General features: G+C 42.3%; 1 protein-coding gene across 13 annotated transcripts in view; it reads right to left on the bottom strand.

The window, feature by feature from the left end:
• Window positions 1-23,387, bottom strand: part of LOC113007008 (serine/threonine-protein kinase BRSK2-like) — a 145,777-nt gene that overhangs the window by 80,432 nt on the left and 41,958 nt on the right. The gene's annotated exons all lie outside the window — the stretch shown is intronic.

The following is a 23,387-nucleotide window of genomic DNA, read 5'->3' as shown; positions in this document are numbered from 1 at the left end:
TCAGTGGGGGGTGGGGGACAATGGGGCACAGAGAAAATGAGGGGAAAACGCTTGTCATTTAGCAGCAGACCTGCATGTGTGGGACTCAGCAGGACTCTGATGGAGTTTCCTGCTTGTCTGGGAGCCATCTGTATCTGTCCGACCAGATTGATGAGCACACTGCTTCTCATTTTTGAGTCAGATCTGCCAACCACTAAACACGAGTTCTGGCCTATTTACATCTTATTACAGAGATCGAGAACATCCTTTTCCCTCATACACCCAAACAGAATAAACATAAGAGTCGATACGTATTCATTTCCCTGCCTTCATATCAACACGAGCACATATTGATTTATCCTCACGTCACCCCTGTAATTGCCCACCTCGCTGTCAATCATTTTGATGCAAACCCCTTTTGTTCCAACCAATCGTCTGAGTCAAATTCCCCCGCTGCTCTGGAACATTGATCGACTCCAGCCTCAGGTTTACCAAAAAGGCTGAGTGGTGAGTGGTCATCGTAGCAACCAGGCCTGGAGGAAATGCTCGATGTCATGGGTGCCAACTGAGCCTAATGAGATCATATATACAGAAATGGGCTTGAACATTGATTTCATACCATGAATGAAGCCTTGGACATAGTTTACTCACTCCTGGCTCCAGATCAGTACAAAAAAAATACTGAATTTCAATAGATCAGGTTTGGTGGGATAGCTGTGGTTTTGGGCTTTAGTTGATATTTGCAGCAACTGAATAAAAAACTGTGGCGTTCCTGAGAAACAGAAGATCTAGTCAGAGACATTTCAGTCCAGGCATTTTTTAAAGCAAAGTTCTAGATGTTCCCTGGATTTCAGGTTTGTAATGTCAAACTTAACACGCGCACAGAAAAAGAAAAACACTCATCTGTAACTGTGATATCAGGATTGCATTCGTTTTACTCAAGAACAGGGAAAAGAAAGATTCAGAAAGATTTCTGAACAGTCAAAACTCGCTCAGCACTCGAGCTGACTTCGATCGGGCCAAGTTGATCTAATATTAATGTCTCAAGATGTCCTGCTTGTTAATGGACAAAAAATGTCGCCAACATAACTGACAGAAATCTTTTGGTTTCTTCGTCCGATCAACAGAAAACCTAACACAATATATTTAGTTGTGTTTTGTTTACGATGAAACAAATCCGACTGAAAGGAACGTGAGGACACCAATGAGAACCAAATGGGTCCAAAGATATTTACGGTGATTTTCAAACTAAAACCTAAACAAATGGAGACAAACGCAGTGCAGACAGCAGCCTGATCGTCCACCAATTAATGCGTTTCGTTGTTCCCTCTGCTTTGGTTGGATTAATCTCGCCATCTGTGTCAAAAAAATATATTTTTCCCCCGCAGCGATGATAGCGACACACCAGGTGATAACAGCTGATGGAAAGGTCATCCTGAATCATTGCAGTTATATATTGACAAAGCAGACCGGTGACATTCAGCAATTCAGCATCCTTCTGTCAGCCTTCATTAGGATGTATACGTATCAACTCTAACAGCCGAGCCAAAGACACCGGGCAACAGCTGATAGCTCAGACATCCAATCACCCCTCGACTGTTTGACAATTAAAGAAAATAAGACCAACAGGCAACATAGTTACAGCATATCTATGTCAAGGTTAGCCTCCCCTCCTTCATCATTTCCCTTGTGCTCCCCTGATGATATGAATTTACTCAATATCCTTCTTCCTCCACATTCTCACAAAAACAACTCCCCTTTCTCCATTAATGAGGTAATTAATAAAACCAGCTCCTCCTTTTCCCCCCATCTTTTCTTATGGAGTGAGAGGGGGAGGAGAAGAAAATAATAAGAGGAAAGCAGGTCAGGCCTCAAGAGAGGGAAGCAAAGACAGAAAGCATGGAAGCTTTTGTGCAGCGTTGAAGCTAAAACGCAGGTCGCCATCAGTGACAAACAAGATCCATATCAGTATGTTTGGGTAATGTATGCAAATTTGTACATAAGTATGATAATCTGCAGCCGGAGGTGGCACAAATCCCACGTGTCCTACTTACTGTAAAACAACATGAAGAAATGCTGCAATAAAATTATGCAGCACTTCCTTAATGTAAAATATTTCTGTTAAAGTCCTCTGTTGTTTTTTTACTGAGCCTGGGAAAAATCTGGCTGATGTCATAATGATGTCAAAAGGGTTATCTCTACTATTTCTACTTAGACTTTTAATAGGACCCCGGTGCAAACTGAGGATGTGCAGTTTAGCAAATGTGTCATTCAGTGGGTAGAACGGATAACAGGAAATATTGTAGTAGCTGCATTATAGTGAATGGCCCAGAAAATGTTGTGCATTCATTTCTTTCTTAGAACAAGCAAAGCTTTTGGGAGAAGAGAATAAGAAAACCTTGAGTGTAGGAAAGGGTTAAGGTATAAAGTGTTATCGTAGGCAGTAAGGAAGGATATGTGGCATGTGTCCTAAACTGCTAAAACCAAATGTATACAAGTGGTTACTTAACATTAACTTAACAAGTTAACATTTGTGTAGCTTATATTTACAGTTCCTCAGTATTATGTCTTCAAGCTCATGATTCAACCATCCGTCTCCATCTGGACGCAGGGTGAGATACTGCCCGAGTGTTGTCAGTCGATTAGAAACCACGAGCCTCAGCTCTATGGGCTGCAAAGGAGAAGCTGAAGATGACGAAATTACAGTAAATTACAGTGAAGAGTGCGCTTTAATGGCCCACTGTGGATGAGTTAGCTTCCCGCAGCGAGAGCTATTAGCAAGTGGAGGTCAACACCGAGAGCCACACACACACACACACCACAGTGGGGCTGAGTTGTAAAGCTAACATTATATGAAAAATTCTTCTGCTCTTTAAGAAACTAAGTTTCCATAAAAATATAGTGTAAATGTCGATAAGCAGCTGCTGGTACTAAAAGCACACAGAGAGATGGCCGTCGGGCTGACAGAGCAAATGGACTACAGTCAGTAGCTGCAGTCAAACACAGTGGAGTTGGATCAGCCGTGGACAGCTCTGTTCTGGATGGAATCAAAAGATGACAAAAAATAAACATTCAAATTTGGCACCGTGAGAATACATGGTCGGCCCATCCAAGTAAAATCTATATCTGGGAAATCCTACAGTCTTCAAGGCAGGTGGCCGTCCAACACCTGACCAATAGCTTTGCATGTTTGCTCCCATCTCATCTCTGTCCATTAAATCCACTGAAAAAACATTCCCACATACTGTTGGCTAGGGCTGCTCGATTATGGCAAAAATGATAATCACGATTATTTTCACTGAAATTGAGATCTCGATTATTTGACGATATTTATTTAACAATAACAATGTGTTGGATAATGACTTTAAAGACTGTCAAAAAATAATATAAAATAGTGTGCAAATACTGATAACAGTGCAAATGTTTGCAATGTAAAAAATAAATGAAATGTAAACATCTGTGTTTAGTGAACTTTGCAGTGTTGCTCTGTGGTGCAGCTACGACACTGTTGCAAAGTTTACACACTGTGTCTACTTGATCCACGTCTGACTGAACCCATAATGTTTCCACACCACTGAAGTTTTTTTTACCTCTCTTTTCAACCAACGGCAGTCACTCTCCTCTCCAAATAACTTCTGCTTAGCTTTCCGAGCTTCCCTCGGGTCCTCTTAATCAGCGGTCCCCAACCCCTGGGCCTCGGACCAGTACCATCGTTTGGTACCGGGCCGCGAGAGTTGAGGCTCAGGTGTGAAATGTATGGTTTTCAGGGTTTTTATCGGTTTTCAGCGTTATTTTGTTATCGTTTTTATCGTTTACTCTGTTTTCCTGGGTCTGTTCACGTGTGTTATGAATAAATTTTATTTTTTTCGGTACCGGTACTAGTTTTATTTTGTTGTATTTATCTGCGACACCTTAAAGGTTGGAGACCGCTGCTCTTAATTGTTGTGACACGTGTTCGAAACGCAGAGAGGTGCGCTCGATTTGCCACATGGAGCAGCGCGAGAGTAAAGCACGAGGGAGGGGCTAATAATCGGCTCAGTCATTTTTAATGATCGTTGAAAGCCCAGATCGTAATCGTGATTAAAATTCGATTAATTGAGCAGCCCTACTGTTGGCATCTGTTTTTAGTCTCTGCCAACATTATGAATGACACAGCAGATTTATGCAGCATGCTGGAGTAGCGACCAAGCTTTATGTCTGACCATCTGAGCGCACCGTTGAATACCAAAGCCTTTAAAATCGACTCATATCAACATGAATTCCTAAAAAGCTGCAGCAAATGAGCTGCTCCATGCTGCGGCGGCATTGTGCAGACATGAGCTGTGAGTACAGTATGACGTCCATACCCCCATTTTCAATTAAGCAACTGATGACACACAAGTGCTACTTTTAGAACACGGCTTCCTCTCGACTGTGAGCGGTGAAAGAAGATATAAAAGCTTCTTTTGTTAAAGCAGCTACAGTCGGTACATTTATCTCAACGGTGGATGTTTGGCCAGTTCTCAGCTGGCAAAAGGTGGATCGCCTGCTTCAGGTGGGATGAGGAGGTGGAGCTGAAGTTTCTGGGGTATAATAAAGCAAGCCCCACCTATGGCTACAAGCTGACTGATAGAAGCAGTGGAAATGTGTTTGTCTTGGCTGCCAGTTGTCTTTGGGAAAACAAATGTATGCCTTATGAATTATCTGAGCATATATGCAACTCATCCTCTGAAATATTTCTCTGTTTTGGCCTTTCTTTGAACAGAGATTTATCCCTGTGATCTAATCAGACTATCTGTCGATTATGCAGAAATATGAGGCACTTCTCTGTAACCTGGCCAAAAATTCCATTAGGCACATTCATTGCAGGTAGCCTAAGTCGTCATCATATTGCACTGTACTTAAAGTCCTTATAAGGAGGACACTGCAATGGCACAGAGCTCTGCAAAGTCTTTTTGAAAGCTCTCAGGCCATTTTAATGGCCACGAGTCTGCCTCGCTGCCAACATGGCATCAGATGCAAATCTCGTCACGACAAGAACGGCAAAAGTTCCAACTCTTCACTTTAATGACTTTGCTTTTATGTAACTCGCAGGATTGAGGGGGAAGCTGCAACATATAGTAATTAACCCACTGGAGAGAGAAAGAGCGCGAGCGAGCGAACAGGGGACCGATCCAAATCTGAGTAGGAGAAGAAGAAAAAACGATGAAAAGGGAGCTTCACATCAGCCACATGATGAAAGGAGAAGCAAAGGAGAGGAGGAGAAACACTTCTGACAATACAGAAAATTGGTGCTGATGCCAAGAGGTAGAACCAAACGCCCAGTTCTATGATGCAACCCCTCTCCAAACTGATTAGACTAAAACCTACTTGTCTTTTGTGCTTTTACTCTGAGGATGAGTTGACTTACATCTCCCAGAGATCTGCTTAAACCAGATTAAAACACTAAGTGTGAGGAGCTTTCAAAATCCACGACAACGTGTTGCAAGGGCGTAAAGTGGGGCACCTGCTCGCTTCCACCTCGTTTTCTCTGAACTCACTTACTGGACCAAATCTATCTTCAAACTCGACGGCATCACAGCATTTACGTTCTACTGATTGAACTGCGCATGCTTCCAGAGCCCCTGTGAGAATAAACTGTGTCACATAATGTGCCAAGCCAACTTGTTAAGAGTCCTCCATGCTGCGTACACCCTTATGTCCCTGCTTTGAGCTACAGAGGACACATCTGCATCACACTGAGATGCATGTAAGATACTAGATGAGCATCTTCGATGGTGAGGGGACCCTTCCACCAATACAGTTTAATCATAGATGACGATGATGATGAGCATTTGGATCGAGACTTTTCAGGACTTGATATCTGCCTCACATCTGTGACGTTGTCGACGGGATCATTTGAGACAGTCTCTTGGCTGGACCATTTTCAGTTTTTGCCACTGACGTTCCTCATCTTCCCTGTGATACTGTGTTTAAAACCTAACCATATATCTAGCTATTAAGTCGCACTTCATTAAATATGAAGTCCAACTAATTCTCCAGACACTAACGGTGCTTCTTTTAGAGCCAAAGTTATAGCAGTGCAGTAGAACCTCTTCAGTCAGGACATGGCCCACTAAGTCATGTTTAACTTTAGATGTCAATTAGTTTGGAATCCTCCTCATGGAAGTAGAGCTTTATTAGAACATCTCAAACAAGCATTTCGACTGCTCTCCGTAATTTGGAAAACCCGACTAAAGTCAGATTTAACAAGAAGGAGACCGGTCGTACTTTGGCTAAAGCAGCTGTAGCACCAGGTATGCTCCACTGAGCCTGTGACAGAGAAAGCACACAAAGCTAATCCTCTGCTGTATCTTTCACTTGTGCAGCGATGAGGCAGCCAGACTGACCATCGACTGATAGCTGCAGGCCACAGTGCAGTGAGAGATAAAGCATCATCCTGCTGCTAACGCTACACTTACACATACAGTAGGAGCCTATTTTATTGCAGAGAGTGGAAACGCGTTCCTTTCTCCTGCTCAGCATGAAGCCACTTTGAATTCAGGACTAATGAGTTTGTGATTTTCAATTTAAATCTTTCAACCTCCCCAAAGGGATTCATTTGCAGATGCAAACCCAGCTGCTTTTCCATACAGCTAAATTCTTGTTTTCGTAGCTTGAACATGAATAATGGAATAATTCTGCATCCTGTAACATTTGCTGCACCACTACCCCCACACTGACAGCCGATTACATTTCATTAACGACTGATGCTAATCCCGTACCAACACCAACAAATTCATTTCAGCATTTTCTGTTCTTCTTGTGTCTCCATCAGTAAATGTAAAGCTGCAGATGTGTGGAAGGACCGAGTCCAGCTTCTTGTAAATTAGAATATTTGGAATAAAAACCATCTTAGAGTAGAACATAAGACTCATCAAGCGACCCACACAAGGACTTAGGTTAATGTGGTGGGTGTGGTTTGTGGCTCAGCTGCAGGGGAGGGGTAGAGCAGTGGGTTAATCACGCTTTCCCTTATTGGCTGCGGGGGACGGGGCGGTCACAGTACAGACTGAGGTCAGAGCTGGGCTGAGCAGGAGAGAGAGGCCGAGCAGAGCGACCAGCTCTGGACAGTGTGTGTGTGTGTGTAGGTGTGTGCGCGTGTGTGTGTGTGTGTAGGTGTGTGCGCGTGTGTGTGTGTGTGTGTAGGTGTGTGCGCGTGTGTGTGTGTGTGTGTGTGTGTGTGTGTGTGTCACGCTGGGGTCAGTGTAACAAAGACTTACAGGGACATATTTAATATATGTCAATATTAAAAGTGTGTAATTGTTTATCAAGACAGGATCTGTTCTGTAAATTTAAAAAAACAAAATACTACAGCCTGTAGTTCTGGTTTAAATTCAGCAAATTCTGGCAATGAGTGTAAAACGTGTGCTAATGTTTGATCGTGACCCATCTAACACCAAAATGCAGCTTTTGGGAACTTGCAACATGTTTATTTGACTCCAAACCATCTTTTCGTATACCGAAAAATTTATTCTGGTCCACGAATCAAACCAAAAAGAGAGTGAAGAATCTCTGCACATCCTCTGAAACACAAAACAGTAATCCTTGTCTCTGCATATTCAAAGAGCTACATGCTCATGGCTTTACTAAAATCAAACAGACTTTAATTTTTCACCTATTTTTCTTTCCAGGATGCTGTGAGATGGAAAAACAAAGTGCTGTATTGAGTGAAGTTATACTGAGATAGAGTCAAATAAAGTTCTTTTAGAATTCAGTCACATCAATCTGCAGTAAAATTCCTCTGGGCAAATCATTGTTAAGTATTAATTAACTTCTAAAATTGACTTCAGTTATACCGGGATACAAAAACTTTAACACCAGTCAGGTCTTAAGATGCTTCTAAGGTTTCCATTACCATTGTTTCTGTAAACATGAACATGTACAATGGGGAAAAATGCAAAATTGAAGCGATAGAAACTGTGACAACAAAAAAAACATTAATTTCAAAGCCTGCACAGAAACAGCGCTGTTACACCCAAACCATGGTTCATGGTTCTGGTCATTTCAATTTCAAGCTGAATTGAGTTCTTGACCTCAAAAATATCGCCTTAGGATTTACTATCAAGTCTCCATTTCTATTAGTGTCGCAGTTCAGGCTGGAAAATACACAGCGAATGCATCAGATGTGTCTTACCACCAAAACCCAGCAGACATCCAAACATCACAGAGGCGTGCAGAGGAAATAATCCACCGCCGGGAGTGAGAGCAGCGAATCGAACTCTGAGCCAGACTGATGGTAAAACCAGATCGAAGAGGTAAAGGTGATAACTGTACATTAGAACTCGTTAAACATAAAGCCATATAGTGAGTTTCACTGAAATATTCAGTCCTGCAGCAAAACTCTTAGTGCCCCAAGTTGGAGCTTCATAATTAGCGTTAGCCTGTGCTGTCACCTCCTCCACAGAGGCCTGGTCCCTCCCTTAGCTCCATCGCTCTTCTCCTACAACACAAATACCTCGTAATAACGTTTCCACTGCAAATTAATTTCCAACATGACTCCGACCTGACTCAACTTGCTTGTCAGATTCAAGCTGTTAATGAGCCCCAACGTCTTTCTCACAAAAGCACGAGAAATACTGACATAGTTAGCACAAGCTTGACCGCCACCTCCCTGAACAACACACACAGCTGACGACACGAAGCGCCGCAGCTCGCAGCCACTTATCGGCAGTGTTCATTCAGGTCCTGCCGGAGCCTGCTGGACGCATCCACCATCAGTCTTACCATTCGTGTCGGACAAGAAACACTTTCATCACAATTCCTGTGGTCAAAAATTAAGTGGAAATCAAATAACATGACAACAGAAGCCTGGGTGTGCAGTAAATGAGGCCTGCTCTCCAAATTTCCCACACACGATATTTGTGGATTTTTAAACAGCAGGTGAATATGGTCCGATTAGTTTTAAGGTGTAATCATCAGACTGGCAGCCTCCCTTTCCTCCATTCATTCACATGAGAAGAAGAAAAATGGATGGATGGTTTCTTTAGATGAATCCTTGATCTTATCTTCTGGGATTACATATATGAGCTCAGTGCCAGTGTTCACAAGCATCTCCCACAGGTGGTGGGCAACATCTGGTTCAGTTCCACTGCTCTCTACTATTGGCTCCTTCTTCTTCACTCACCTCTGCTGTAATAAGGCATCTCCATGAATAAAACACACACACACACACACCTTGAGCAGCTTGATTGGTGTACATGTAGATCTTTGAAGCTTCCACACCAACATCTGACTGTAACAGATGATTTAGATCCCAGAATTAGTTTAATACGCCAATAAAAACAGTTTTATAAAATATGTAACCAATCATATTTGATTTCCCCGATGTAGGGACAACCAACGCAAACCACTATTTTTATTTTTTTCAAATGAGCCGTGCATTGTGGCCACACATTTTTTCATAAGCTTCCCCCAGTTTCCTCCCAGTGCTTGGATGTGTTCGAGTCAATGAGCAGGCTCGTGCCAGCATCTCCACAAGCCGCTCTGTGGCTCACTTAGCTGAGTTGGCATCCTACTGTTGTGACCTAAATATAAGCCTACTGCCTGTCTGCCAGCTGCTGCACTCTGATTGGCTGGGAGATGATATGAGAGAGACGGTGGAGGAGGGGAAGGACAGAATGATGCCTCCTTCCACCCTGAAGAAAGAGGGAAAAATGCCACTCTGTGCATATTTGTCGATATATCCTAAGACTCAACATATGGGGATTCCTATTGGTATACTGCAATGTATTTATATTTATTTATAGCCCTTTACATTATGAGTTTACTCCTATAATTGCTGATGCCACAGTGGCAGAGGCAGCCTTTTAGCCTGCAGGCACGGAGTGCCACACTGTGAAATACAGAACTTTCTTAGCTGCTCGGTTACTGTCAGACTGTCTGAGCTCAGACTCAGCAGGAATGCACGACAGAGCCTTCATTCAAAATTTTGTCATGAAAACTAAGGAGCTTCAATGAACCTAAATCCACACGTGATGAATCTCAATCGAGCCAAAATTCCTCTCTTGTTCCTGAGGATTCCTACCATGAGCTTTGGAAATCTGAGTTCTGAGGCAATCACACTTCCCTCTGTTATCGAGAACACCAACTCCTGGCAGGATGCTTTAACCCCTCTGAACGACTTGCTGAGCTTTCTCCAACATAACTGACAGCTGTTGCTCGAGATCCAAAGAAATGTTGCCTTACATTTTACACTCCTGTCTGCACCACTGAGCACAGACCTCGCTACTAAAACAAATTCTTGTGGGAGACATTATTTATGGTGACCACAGATGGGCAGTAACGCGTAATCTGATTACTTATTCCAAGTAACGAGTAAAGTAAGGGATTACTATTGCAAAACGTAATTAGATTACTGTTACTTTCCCGTAAGCACGCTGCGTTACTAAAACGTGATTTTGTTTGTGAGAGTGTCTCATGACAACGACGTCCGAGCGTGCGACGTCCGTGGCAGCAACAGACGTGTGCAGATCAACAATGGATAACATGGAGTGATGGAGAGAGTACGACCATGCAGCGTTTACAGCTTGGAAGTAATCACATTACTCTGAGTTTGATTCAGTAAAAAGTGACACAAACATTAGCGTCTGCTGTTCACTCTGCGTGGGAAGAAAACTTCTTTCTACAGCGAAAAGTTAAACTTCAGATCTGAGCGAGCAGCGAGCACGCTGCCACGGCAACGTGACATCCACAGAGAAACTCCCGGATCCTCCCACTGACATGACCGCTGTGGGCAAACCTCCACCCGCCCCACTCCTGCTAAACACAGACAATAGATTTAAGAGCTGCTGAGTCTTTGATTCTATTCATTTTTACTGTTTTACTTGCATCTATTTGAAAGAGTGTAAACACAAAACATGATTTTATTTTATATGCTGGAATATGCAGAACATAGCTTAAATATATAATATCAGATAAGACAACCTTTATTAGTCCCACACGGGGGAAATTTGTTTTGTTATAGCAGAAGTGGACAGTGCAAAGTTACATAGCAACAAGACTGGAATACAATAAGAATAAGATACTGCACACAACTGTACAGAATAGAATAGAATAAAATAAAATAATATATACAATAGGATAGAATACAAATGCTACATACACCTGAGTAAAAATACAACTTTGTCAGAATAATATGTTAAATAATCTTCCAGCCACAGACAGTTGCATGTAATTTAATTTTTGCATGAAGTTTTGTGCATAAAGTTAAAAGATTAAAACTCATAAAACAAATTTTAAAAAGAGACTTTTTCATTTGATGCAGTTTCATATGCAGAAAAAATAGAATTGGGCTGAAACGTCTGTTGCTTTATTTATTCAAGTTGTTTTTAAAAAGTAACTAAGTAACTAATTACTTTTAAAATAAGGAATCAGTAAAGTAATGGGACTACTTTTTTGTAGAAGTAATCAGTAATTAGTTACTTATTACTTTTTTAACTAACTTGACCAACACTGATGGTGACGTCCCAAAGACCTTCTACAAAAGTTGTTACACAGTCTTTTTTTAATAAACGTGCATGAAAATATATTTCAAACAAATTCAAGCTCCTGAAATTTCATGTTCAGCTACACTTTTGAAACTCCAAATTCCTGCAGTCACAGCAGCAGATCTTTGGCCTTTTGGTCATTTGAATGACATAGCTTCAGTCACTCTCCAGATGAAGCTATTTGAAAATGGCTCTGCAGAAAACGGCCCTCGAGCTGATCACATAAAATCAAAAAGATTTTTATGAGCGGGCTAATAACACCAGAGAGCTTATATTTGGCAGAAGTCCATCATTACCCTGGAACGGTTTTTTCCAATGACATTAGAAATGTTGAGCTGGGAATCTGTCTTAAATTTGGTGAAATGATACAGAATTAACCAGAAGAGTGAGCCTGTAAAGAACCGACGCTGTAGCAATGTGATGGCAATCTAACAGTAACAAAGTGGGAAAAGTTTCACACATTTACTCCAATTTGCGCTGCTTAAAATACACCGTTAAGGGACGTGAAAGTCCTTTTCTTTAGCTGTGGGATCCTATGTTCTTAAAAGTTATTTCCCTCTGTAATGTAAGTGTCTGTAGCAGAAAAATATTCAAATATTTTGTTTCAAACAGAGAGCAGAAATGTCCACTAATCTAAGATCATTCCTGTTTTATTAGTGGGAAAAGCTCTGACTCATACAAAAACACTGTGAGATTGTCTCCAGCATCACAGCTGTTTGATTTTATCACAGCGCAGTCAGGTCCTGCATGCATAAAGGTTATAAATGTTACTGTAAATAAGAGACTATACTGCAGGTTACAGTACGCCGTCCTCTGTGGGGCTAAACTTCACTGAGCTAAGCTAAGAGGTGTTTCTAATATTCTGTCCAAACATTCACAGCAGTACACACACAAAGACTGGAGGACACTCTTTCATGTTCAGCTGGCCCACATCACTACAGGGAGGACTGCCAAGGTGCTGCATGGCAACACAAGTGCACACAAACACACACCTCAGAGGCCAAGGCTACACACAGAGTGTGTGTTGACACTGTGTAGCTCCCCCGGGCCACAGACCTGCTGAGTCCAACAGCTAGTCCGAGGATGGTTTCCGACGCCAGTGTCGGTGACAATGATCTGATTATCAATACCAGTAATCCCCGCTCTCCCTCAAACACACACTCGCAGCGTGATAGCATGTTCGGGTGAAATCCAAACATCCCAGCCAAAGCGCTTAGAGAGCAGAGCGCCAATCAATATGACACAGAACTCACTTAAGCATGCGTGTACAACACAAACACACAGGAGTCTGCTCAGCGCCGGAGACCGAGACTCTGGCCCGGAGCCGGCAGAGAGGATCGGGTCGTGTCACTGGGGAATACCTGTACCCTCAGTGGCCCAAAGTGAACTTAATGCTTGTGATTTCACTGTTGAAATAAATAACTGTTAATGCAAAGAGTGTGTATCTCTCTGAGAAATACCTCACGTCTTTCACGTGGACAGCGGGATTCTCCGGGTTAAAAAGGACGTCTCTCGTCTTTGTCACTAGTGTCCAGGCTACACGTATCACTGACTGTAGCACAATGTTTGCTTGTGAGTTTTGTTCCACTTTACATCAAACATGTGAGGATAAACAGGGTCTCTGAGCCTGTGGTGTTGCTGAGTTCCTCAGGTGGCCTGATCCTTTTCATCATCTATGATATCAGGATATCAATGAAGTTTCCCTCATTGTTTACTTGATAAACACTGCTAGAAGTTAGGAAGTAGTGACTGTGGAAAGTAACTGGTGAAAACATGCTGCAAGCTGCAAGCTTTACACTTGGTGCAAAATAACGTCTTGCATAAGTGAAGCAATACCTCACCTCTGTCGTGAAGTAATTTTCTAGGCAAATCCCAACGATCTCTCATGGATGAACAGAAAGACGCAGATTTTTTTGTTTGCTCCCACTGCTGAATAAACTCGGGCCTCTGTTAACTCATTCACTGCCAGCCATTGGCAGTGAATGAGTTAAACCCATTGACTCATTCACTCCAATTGACGGCTATAGACGTCAATGGCAGTGAATGAGTTAATATCAGAGCAAACTTTAACAACTCTTGAAAAAATACTTTATTTACATTTGCTCACATCACAACCTTTGCTTTATAGCAGTTAGCGCTATTTTACAGCTGCCAACCATCCCAAGCACCTCCTGCTGTAGTTTAGAAATGTTACACTGCATTTAATTTAAAAAAAAGTGGCTTTGAATATAAAGCAGGCTGTGCTTATGTTGCGCTCTAGTCATGTGGGAAAGATGGTTTTCATAGGACAGTCCTGCAGCACGCATTCATACACAGCGTGCTACCGATCACTGTCCTATCGCATGACCTGCTTTTGGCCGAGCTTTACCTGTCAGACACACGGCCTCACGTTTGGCTCTAGAAAACACTCTGGAATAAGTTGGTGTGCACTCAAAAACTGCAGGGTGCTGTGGCTCAAAAACAAGCCCTGCGCTGCCGTGCTCGACAGTACACGTGAGATCTTTGTGCAGATTTGCTGTGTTGGTTTTTTACCAAACACGCCACTGTGTGTGGGCAGAACTGTGTGCCATCAGGAACTGAATCTGAATAAGTTAAATTCGAATTTGAATTGCTCAGATTGAATAAAACTGAATTTGAATGTACTGGTTTGAAAATGATCGGCACTAAATTCAAACCGAATTTCATATTTTAAATTTGAAATTGTATTCCATCCTTCTTTAAATGTAGCTCTTGAATGCTTTCAGTTTCACTTCACACGATACAATTTCAGTTCATAGATTCAGTTTTTGAGGTCATACATCTGGGTCCTTCGTGAAAGCCGAAAGTCAAATTAAATAAAAAAAGAAAAAATTCAGTTACAATTTAGTGACAATTATTTTCAAACCAATACATTGGATTTCAAATTAGGCCAATTCAAATCCAGTTTTTGATGGCACAAAGTTCTGCCCAAACTGTGCGTTATGGCCAAACATCTCCGCTCTGGTTTCAGCGCATCAGGTGGGTCTGACCAGCAGCTGCTGCTTGCCCTCTTAATTCTACAGAAGCACTGAGGGTATGTGTCTTGTGTCTCCACACCACAGCACGCAGTCCTATTAAAACTTTTGACTGTCATTTATCAAATTCCAGTGTAATTTTCAGCATGAAATAACTGCCCCTCAGTCCTTAGGGAATTAATTTTCGATTTAATTTCATGGCAGCTATTCCAGAAGAGCTGCCACGAGCGGATTACTTTGCAAAGGCAGAGTCGATTTGTGTCAAGCTAAGTCCACAGAGTTCAACTTTGAAAGTGTTTCCCACACACAGACATTACTTAGCAGGTGGCCCACACATATTAATAGAATATTCGGCAGTGGAGGCAAGCTAAGAAATGAACTCCACATCTGCACTGGACCTGCATCCACCATCCACCCTGCTCCACCTCTGTTTGCAAGCCCTCTGAACTCTCTGCTCAGTAAGCTCAGCATACTCTCAACCATTCCCTTACAGAAAGTAGAAAACCCCCAAAAAATAAACAAAAGAGAAAACACACACACACACACACACACACACACACACACACACACACACACACACACACACACACACACACACACACACACACACAGCTGTATTTTAAAGCACACAGCATGTCCCATTCAGCAGTCCACACATGCTCATCCTGTTTCTCTGGCAGTCTTTGTGCCGGAGGCTGCAGAGGTGATTCCTCTACTCTCTGCATGATGTCTTTAGAGACACTCGACTATTTTTAGCTCCCTCTTTCATGCACACTCGCCTTTCACTTGACGGATCACCGTTTCAAACCCCCAGCCAGCGCTCAGTCTGTGATTCATACCTCCTCCATCTCCACGTTTCTCACCACCTTTCTGTTTGCTTTGGTGAGACAAAGCCGATCTTTCCTCTCCACAGCAGCTTCGTGGATTTCGGTTATCAAGTCATCATGTTTAAGAAGTCACTGACATTTCGTGAAAGAGGACATTTCTCCACACAGCTTTGAATATTACTCTGTAATAACATCTTCCTGACGTGTGAAATGTACTTTTGACGTGCAGGTTCACATCATTAGTTGTTCACTTTGTATTCATGTTCATATGAACAGCTTTATTTGTGTTTACGCCGTTTATCTCCAGCCTGTGAGCCGAAAGAAGCGTCATATGTTTTTCCAACTGCTGACATTCTGGAAATACACATTTTTAAAAAGCAGAAAAGCAGACATCAACCAGACAGGACAGACTTTGTGAAGGAGGTTTGCCTTGAAAACTTATTGCAAGTGAAACCAAACAGTATGTGTATCAGGCCGTGCTTTCAACGTTTCTCTATACAGCGCACACACCAAGCATGTGTTTGAGGTGTTCTGCAGAACGACTTCAACAGTTTTCCCATCAGGGTGAGCGCACAGACCTTACAGCTGAGGGAAATCTTGCGTCTTGCTGGGGACACTTCTCACTAATAAGGTCAGCAGATTTCAATTTGTGTGGAAAAAGGAAAAAACCAGTGAGAAAGCTGGTGGTGTGTAGCTAATGTCTCCATGGTTTCTGTCTGGTGCAGTGAGGAATGTGCTGTTTGACTTGGCGTGTAGGCGTCACCAACACCGCCGCCACCAGCGATGAAACTGCAGCTCACAATGACACCACTGTCAGCGGGACACAAACAAGGCAGCGAGGCAGGAAGATGAACATGTCTTCTTGTGACACTGCACAACAGAAAACGCTGCCCGGCACGTTACAGCACACCAGAGTGTGCGGCCAACAGTCTGCTGCCTGACTGAGTCTGTCAGCCGCAAAATTCAAAACTAGACTAGATGTCATTGTATTGTAGATGACTCACAGGTGTCTTTAGGAAGATTTTGAAGCTATTATCAGCTGTGTCATATTAAAGTAAGGACGCCGTGGGAACAAAATGAAAGTAATAAGCTCTGGGAACAAAGTCAGGCTACGGGATTCGGAGCATAAACTCAAAAAGCAAAAACAAGACTAGACTGAGTAAATGTCCTCTGATTTATGCCGTCGCCATCTTTAAACGAGGTGACAACAACTTACCGTTCCAGCAAGTCGGAACAGTTGGCCTATCAGATTTTACTAATAAAGCCAGAGGACTCTGTTATATATACATAGCACACAAACTCATGTTTATGTAGCAGATTACTGCCCATGGTTTTCACATTTCTGCAGCACTGTTCAAATATTGCAGGTGTTTTTGCGCTCGAACCACCTCTGCTCAGAAATTCATGATGAGCAGAGCAGAGATCTAAAAATCAGAGGATGGCTGAGATGAAAGCAGCAGCAGACTCGTCCCTGCACTGGCAGAGCAATAACCATCTCTGTCTGCACGTTGTAGTCCAGAGTGGACGTCTGATCTGCTAATTATGGCTCACGACTCAGCCGCTCCGTGACCAGAGGCCAGGAAGCCGCGTTGTTAATTGGTCAGCTTTACGTAACAGAGCAGGCGAGCTAAAAGGACCGAGGCAAACCTGAGACGAGCCAGGAAATGACTGGTGTGATATAACTTCCACTATGTGAGCATCTGAAGCACTGGGAGGAGAGACAGAAGAAAAAACTAAATAGGAGTAATACGCACAACAAAGGAAGAGGACAATCGAGTTCGAGGACCTTTTCTCACTCCCTCATCTCTGGGAATGTCTGATCGATGTTAATCTGATTGGCCGAGCCTTTCCCACAGAGGAGAATGAGGAGAGGAGAGAGGAACTGTCACTTTTACTGAATAAGCCGACATAACAGAGACAGATAGACAACACGGAGACAGAAGAAGAGGGTGGCGAATGAAACAAGAGGGGCAATAATGATTTCGTAGCTGCTGCACCGACTTGGTCAATTTAAAGGAGAGAGAGAAAACTGAAAGCTGGAGCCTTACTGGGAGGGAGGAGCTATTGAGCTATGACTCATGCTGGGCCGCTTTTACACTGCTAGACTGATAGAATGAGTCCAGAGGAGAGGAGAGGGAAAAATGACTAAAACTGAAAAGATGAGGAGACAACAGCAACACGTTTGCCATGTGAGACAAACGGGTTAACGTCTACACCATGGCGTTCCAAAGATTAGAACAGCTCAGAAATCATAGTGAGTCAGCTTTTTGCCGTTTCTATTTCTAGTTCCATGTCAGACAGTCACCACACGTCCTAGCTGACCACGTCATGTGGCCGCTAAGACATGTTGTCATTTACCATTTCATATACTTCACCACACAGACAGATGTTGTCAGAAAAAGTTCAAAGAATCTCAAATTGAGTTTTCACACAACGAACATCTGAAAATGAGAGGAAGAGTATTTGTTGTCCAGGACAACCATGGGCTGAAAAATCTCAGGGATTCATTGATATTAACCTATTTTCCGCACGGTGCACTTAAACTCCTTTAATTTTCTTAAAAATCGACAGTGCGCCTTATGTATGAATTCTGGTTGTGCTTTCTGACCTCGAACCGATTTTATATGCTACACGGCACTCAAAAATCTGTCAAAATGTTTTAGTGTGACTGTGGTAAACTATGAAGCCGCACCGCTTGATGGATTGTCGGAGCATTACGGCTACCGTAGTCAGGAGCCTCACGGAGTAATCTGGGTCCAAAACTCCGTCTCCTTCAGGGCCTAAAGTCAAACGAACACTGCAGCATCACTGAGAGTTAAAAACTGTCTAAATTCTTTCATCTTTAATAAAATGATCAGCGTTGCTGCTTTACCAGGTGTAACAATTACGTTTAACATCCAGGCATCCATGAAAACAGGATTTATTAAATTTAACAGAGTTAGAAGTTAGCAGGAAGTTAGCTCGCTAGTTTCCACCTAAACATGATATAGCATGTTCTGACAGAGATTTCTGACAACATTCAAACGTACAGCTCTGCTATCACTTCCAACATAAATGAAGACAGAAAACTAAACAGCAGTGACGTTTGTAAGGTTACTGAAGTTGGGCTAGCTGGTATATAATGATGTGCTACGTGGTGGCTAGCGACACAACTATGTTAGCATAGCATAAACACAGTGAAGATGGAGGATGAACGCTAACTTTTTTCCACTTGATAAAAGTTAACCTGAGGGTTCCCGATGGTTAGGGACAAATGTAATCGCATGGCAGAATGCTGTAAACGGACCAAACTTCAGTCAGGAGAACAACTGAGATAATCCATCCACAATACAAGGTTAGTCATTAATATACTGCAACAACATGGGAATAGAGCAGCTGCAGAGAATTCAACATTAATGAATCAATGGTACAGAAGTGGAGGAAGCAAGAAGAATGAGTTGAGTAAAGTTTGACTTATCTGACTGTTTTGTTTCACTTAATGCGCCTTATGATTCAAAAAAATACGGTTAGTCATTTTAACTTTGTCTTCGTAACTGAAATCAGACCAATATACTCAGACACTACACATCAAGTTTAGTCGTTGCTGCTGAGAACGACCACAGAGTTGGGAAAACTGTTTTGGAAATAATCATTTCAGCTTTATTATGATTCATAAGCAGATATACAGCAGATGGACATCTGTAAATACTATTCCTGCAGCATCTATGGAAGTTATACAGAAAGACGTGTGTTTTATGAAAAAAAAAGTCATTTTTTCTGAAGACAACACCTTTTTGGTTGCTGCTGCACGAGCAAAAAAAAAAAAAAAGGGGGGGGGGGCATTTTGATTTCATAATCAGTGCCAGAACATCATTTCATAAGATCTATTCAAACGTTTGTGATCTGAGACAAAGTGACAGGATGGAGCAGAGGCTGCGTCTCCGGGAGATGAGAATAACCGGCAGGCCTACGTTTGACACGTGCAAGAACGTGAAAACACAAAATATCGTGCAAGAAAAAATAGAAGCGTGGAAGAAAAGGTACTTCCCCGGTATCATCAACTTCCTGCGCGCTCTCTCCCACCACTGAATGCAATTTAATTACCTCACCCGCTGTCATTTCCTCTCAGCTCCCTGAGGAGGAGAGCAGAGGAAGATGAGAGCGATAGAAGGAGAAAAGGATAAATACTGAAAGAGAGAGGAGAGCTGATGACGCTGTGAGGAGGAGGATGGCCCCTTTTTTTAATATTTAATCTTATACAAGTGTTCAGAGTAATAAAGCCTGATGAGTCACAGGGATCATCCTGTCTGAACTGAACTGATACTAAAACCCAGAAAATAAGGTGTCAAAAGAGAAAGGAGTGAAGAAGAGGGAATCCTCTTTTCCTTTTCAATAGAAGGAGACAATGGCTTGGTGAGAAGAAGTAAACACAGAGAAAATGAGAACTCACACACACACACACACACACACACACACAGCCAGATTGCCTCATTGTGAGCAATAGCAGTTTGTGTACTGTATGTATCTTTCCCACCATCTGAAGGCACATTTAGAAACAGCTTACAAATAGCATTTGTATGAAAGACTCGTTACATTAAATTAAACCCATGGCACAATCAACACTGCTAAAACCACTTTGGTTAGAATTCCCATCCATCCATTTTCTGCTGCTGATCTATGTGCAGGTCACACGAAATCTCCTCCGAGGCAGATCCAAACCGGCCGAGACGCACGCTCTCTCCACCAATCCTGGGTCTCCTTTCAAATGGACATGCCGGGAGCGTTCGCAGGAATTTTGAAGATATTCTAGTCACCACCTCAAAGGCCTCGTTTCCACGTGAAGAGTAGCAGGTCTACTCTTGAGCCCTGTATCCGGTATGGAGCTCCTGACTGTGTCAATAAGGCAGAGCCCACACACCCTGGAGGCAGCTCATTTCTGCCGTCTGTACCTCCAATCGCATTCTTCCGGTCACCACCCAAAGCTCGTGGCCAAAGGTGAGGGTGGGTAGATTGAGCAGTAAATCGACAGCTTTGCTTTCAAACTCGGCTCCCTCTTCAATACGACCGACCTGTGCAGCATCAGCATCACCGCACCAGCCAACTGTCAATCTCACACTCTCACTTCTTAGCATGACCCCGGCAAACCTGAACTCTTCAGCTTGGGATAGTAATATTATAAAACTATAACCGCTTCCTATTTGTCCCCTCAGAAGAGCGTGGGGGTAAAAGTGTGAAGGAGGCCCCCACACCCTGCTTTAGAGCTCCTGGAGCAAACTATTAGTTTGTTTCCACACGGTCATGACTACCCGACCTACTAACCACAGACACACAGGGTACAGTGTTGGTGGAACGTTCTTCTCAGATTCATTCGTCATGTCCAAAAATTACACAGATTAGTGTAAAACCTTAAAACAGCTCAAATAAACTGTTTACTGACCCACTGTTCAACTGAACTAAATGCTTTTAGCAGAACATAAAACTCCTTTATGAATGCATCTCATACTTTTCCTGGCCCAGGCGTGATCACATGACCCATGTTTGGGACCTCCAAGTTTATTTTGTTACAATAAAAGTGCAACTAAACAGCTTCCATGTGTAGACATTCTGCCATTAAGTTCCTCATTAGTGGAATTCTCATCCATAAACATTTCATCTTAATTTTAATGAGAAAGTGCAGCGGAGCTATAAAATGATCAAAATTAATGAGGCCTGCTCTGTGTGTAAAAGTCAGGCTTAATTATATTGTGAGCCTAAAGGTTACAACTGGTAATACTATGGGATTTTAGAAACAGCCAACAATGAATCTACATGAACACATGAAGCTTTTCATTTAGTCAAACCATTCTGGAGCCACAAATGTGGATTAATCCACTGAAACTAGTCCCCAAAAAATGCAGCATTTCTAACTCTTTAAGTAACATTTGCCAAAAATGAACAATGGCCAGCAATTTCTAAGATTTTTATTCTTCTACTTGGGTTTTTTGGGGTGTTTATGAGGTGTTTTTCTGGGTTTTGTATCTGATGTATCCTTCAGCAGGTACCAGTGGCACTAAGAAAGTCTTCAGTTTTGGTCTTTCTGTGAGAGTTTTAGCAAAAGAAACGTGGCCAGATTTCACTGAGATGCTAAAACAAAATGCCAACTCTCAGGTGTGACACTATAGTGTTAGCAGGAAAGAAAATAACTAAGAATAGCAAAGTTGTCTGTTGTCATCTATTGGAGGGTTTTGTTTTGTGGTGCGTGTCTGCTGCAGTCACAGGGCCACGAGCATCCCCGAGGCCTTTTAGTTTTGTTTGACTCGAAATAAGCCCTCACGGAAATGATCACCTCAGAGTTCTCAACAAACAGGAAGTCTGAAGCTGTGCAAATGCACAAAAATGTAAAGCTAATCCAGCTTTAGCTTTTGACTGCAGCTGTAAATGACATCAGTGACAATTCTCCACACCAGCACAGAGACAAAGCATCCTGCCTGATGTCTGCAGCAGCTATGAGATCATCCCACCCTCTCTCCCCTCCTTCCACCTTTATTATGTATATCTAAAAAAAGACTCCCCCCCCCCCCCCTCCCATCCACTCAACAAATATGCCCATTAACAGTGTTCAGGACACTGCGCGCTGCCATTCAGCCTGACAGGAGGCTCTCTGATTTGAAGAGGAACAAACGATCACTTTTTTGTCTGCCAGCTGGAGTTTATTGTGTGCTGCTGCTACAGTGTCATGGCGTGTTTGTCACAGTGAATTCAAATAGACGACGGAAAACCAGGCCGACTGTGTGAAATCTAAAATAAACTCAATTAAATATTATGTGTAGCTGTGGGTACGCCTAATATTTTCAGAAGAGTGGGCAGATGAAATATAATGTTTCTGGATTATTCTACACCAGCACTTCTGACTGAAAGCTGTTGTATGTATGTTTAGGTTTTTCTAGAAATACATTCAACAACAGATTTCAACATGTTATCATTAAAGTTAGTTTCATTGTAGCACATATCAGATATTATACAAGTCAATACTAATATATCCTGATAAGCTCATTGTGCAGCAGAACCTAAACTAGGGATGTGCTGATGTGCATGAAGCAAATAATCAAAATCTGAAATAAATGATTTCATACTCAAGTTTTGCGATAACAGAGATATCTAAAAAATATTAATGCACATATGATAATAACTCCATACGTGTGCTTTCTGTAGTAATATCATAGACTCTAACTACATCCATGTATTTATAGGGCGATCGTGGCAGTTTGTCTTGTAACCGGAAGGTTGCCGGTTTGAGCCCCAACAGTCTTGGTCATTGTGTCCTTGGGCAAGACACTTCACCTACCGCCTGCTGGTGTTGGCCAGAGGGGCCGATGGTGCGATATGGCAGCCTCACTTCTGTCAGTCTGCCCCAGGGCAGCTGTGGCTACAACTGTAGCTGCCTCCACCAGTGTGTGAATGTGAGAGTGAATGAATAGTGGAATTGTAAAGCGCTTTGAGGGTCTTGAAAAGCGCTATATAAATGCAATCCATTATTATTATTATTATTTGTATGCCCAAAAAACACAGATTAGACTGACAGCCTCAAATATTAGTATTCCATAAGTACTGCAATATTGTTATCGGGGATTTGAGGCAACTGAAGTGAATTCAATTAGCAAACACTAGTGTTTATTTTGTAAGTATTACACTATGTAACATCATGTGTAATCAAAGGCAAGAATTTCGCACGAATATTCATTTTTTCATTTAAGAACAATCTTTAGTTTGGTCTGAGTGTGAGGAAGTGACACGTGCTAACCTGTGAAGCTGAAGTAGTAATAATAAAGATGGCTTCTGAATGAACAAACGTTCAGTTTACCAAAAAAATGTGACATGTACAAAACATTAAATAAAGAGACATTGTTACACACAGTATTAGTTTGTGTTAGCCTTCTAAACAGACTTCAACTCTGTCAGAGAGGCTTTCATAAAGGTCAGAGAGCTATTTTTCACTTCTGCGAAATGTCTCAATCAAATTTAATCTCGAGTTGGTACAGAGAGGCTGACATTTAAAGACTGTATAGAAGCCAAAACAACGTAAACGTTGTGGCCGTCCTGTTTGTGTAAGGATGCTTTACTGC

This window comes from Astatotilapia calliptera, chromosome 1, assembly GCF_900246225.1.
Source record: "Astatotilapia calliptera chromosome 1, fAstCal1.2, whole genome shotgun sequence".
NCBI lineage: Eukaryota > Metazoa > Chordata > Actinopteri > Cichliformes > Cichlidae > Astatotilapia > Astatotilapia calliptera.
Note: the sequence above shows the minus strand (reverse complement) of the source record. Positions and strands in the feature narration are given on the sequence as shown.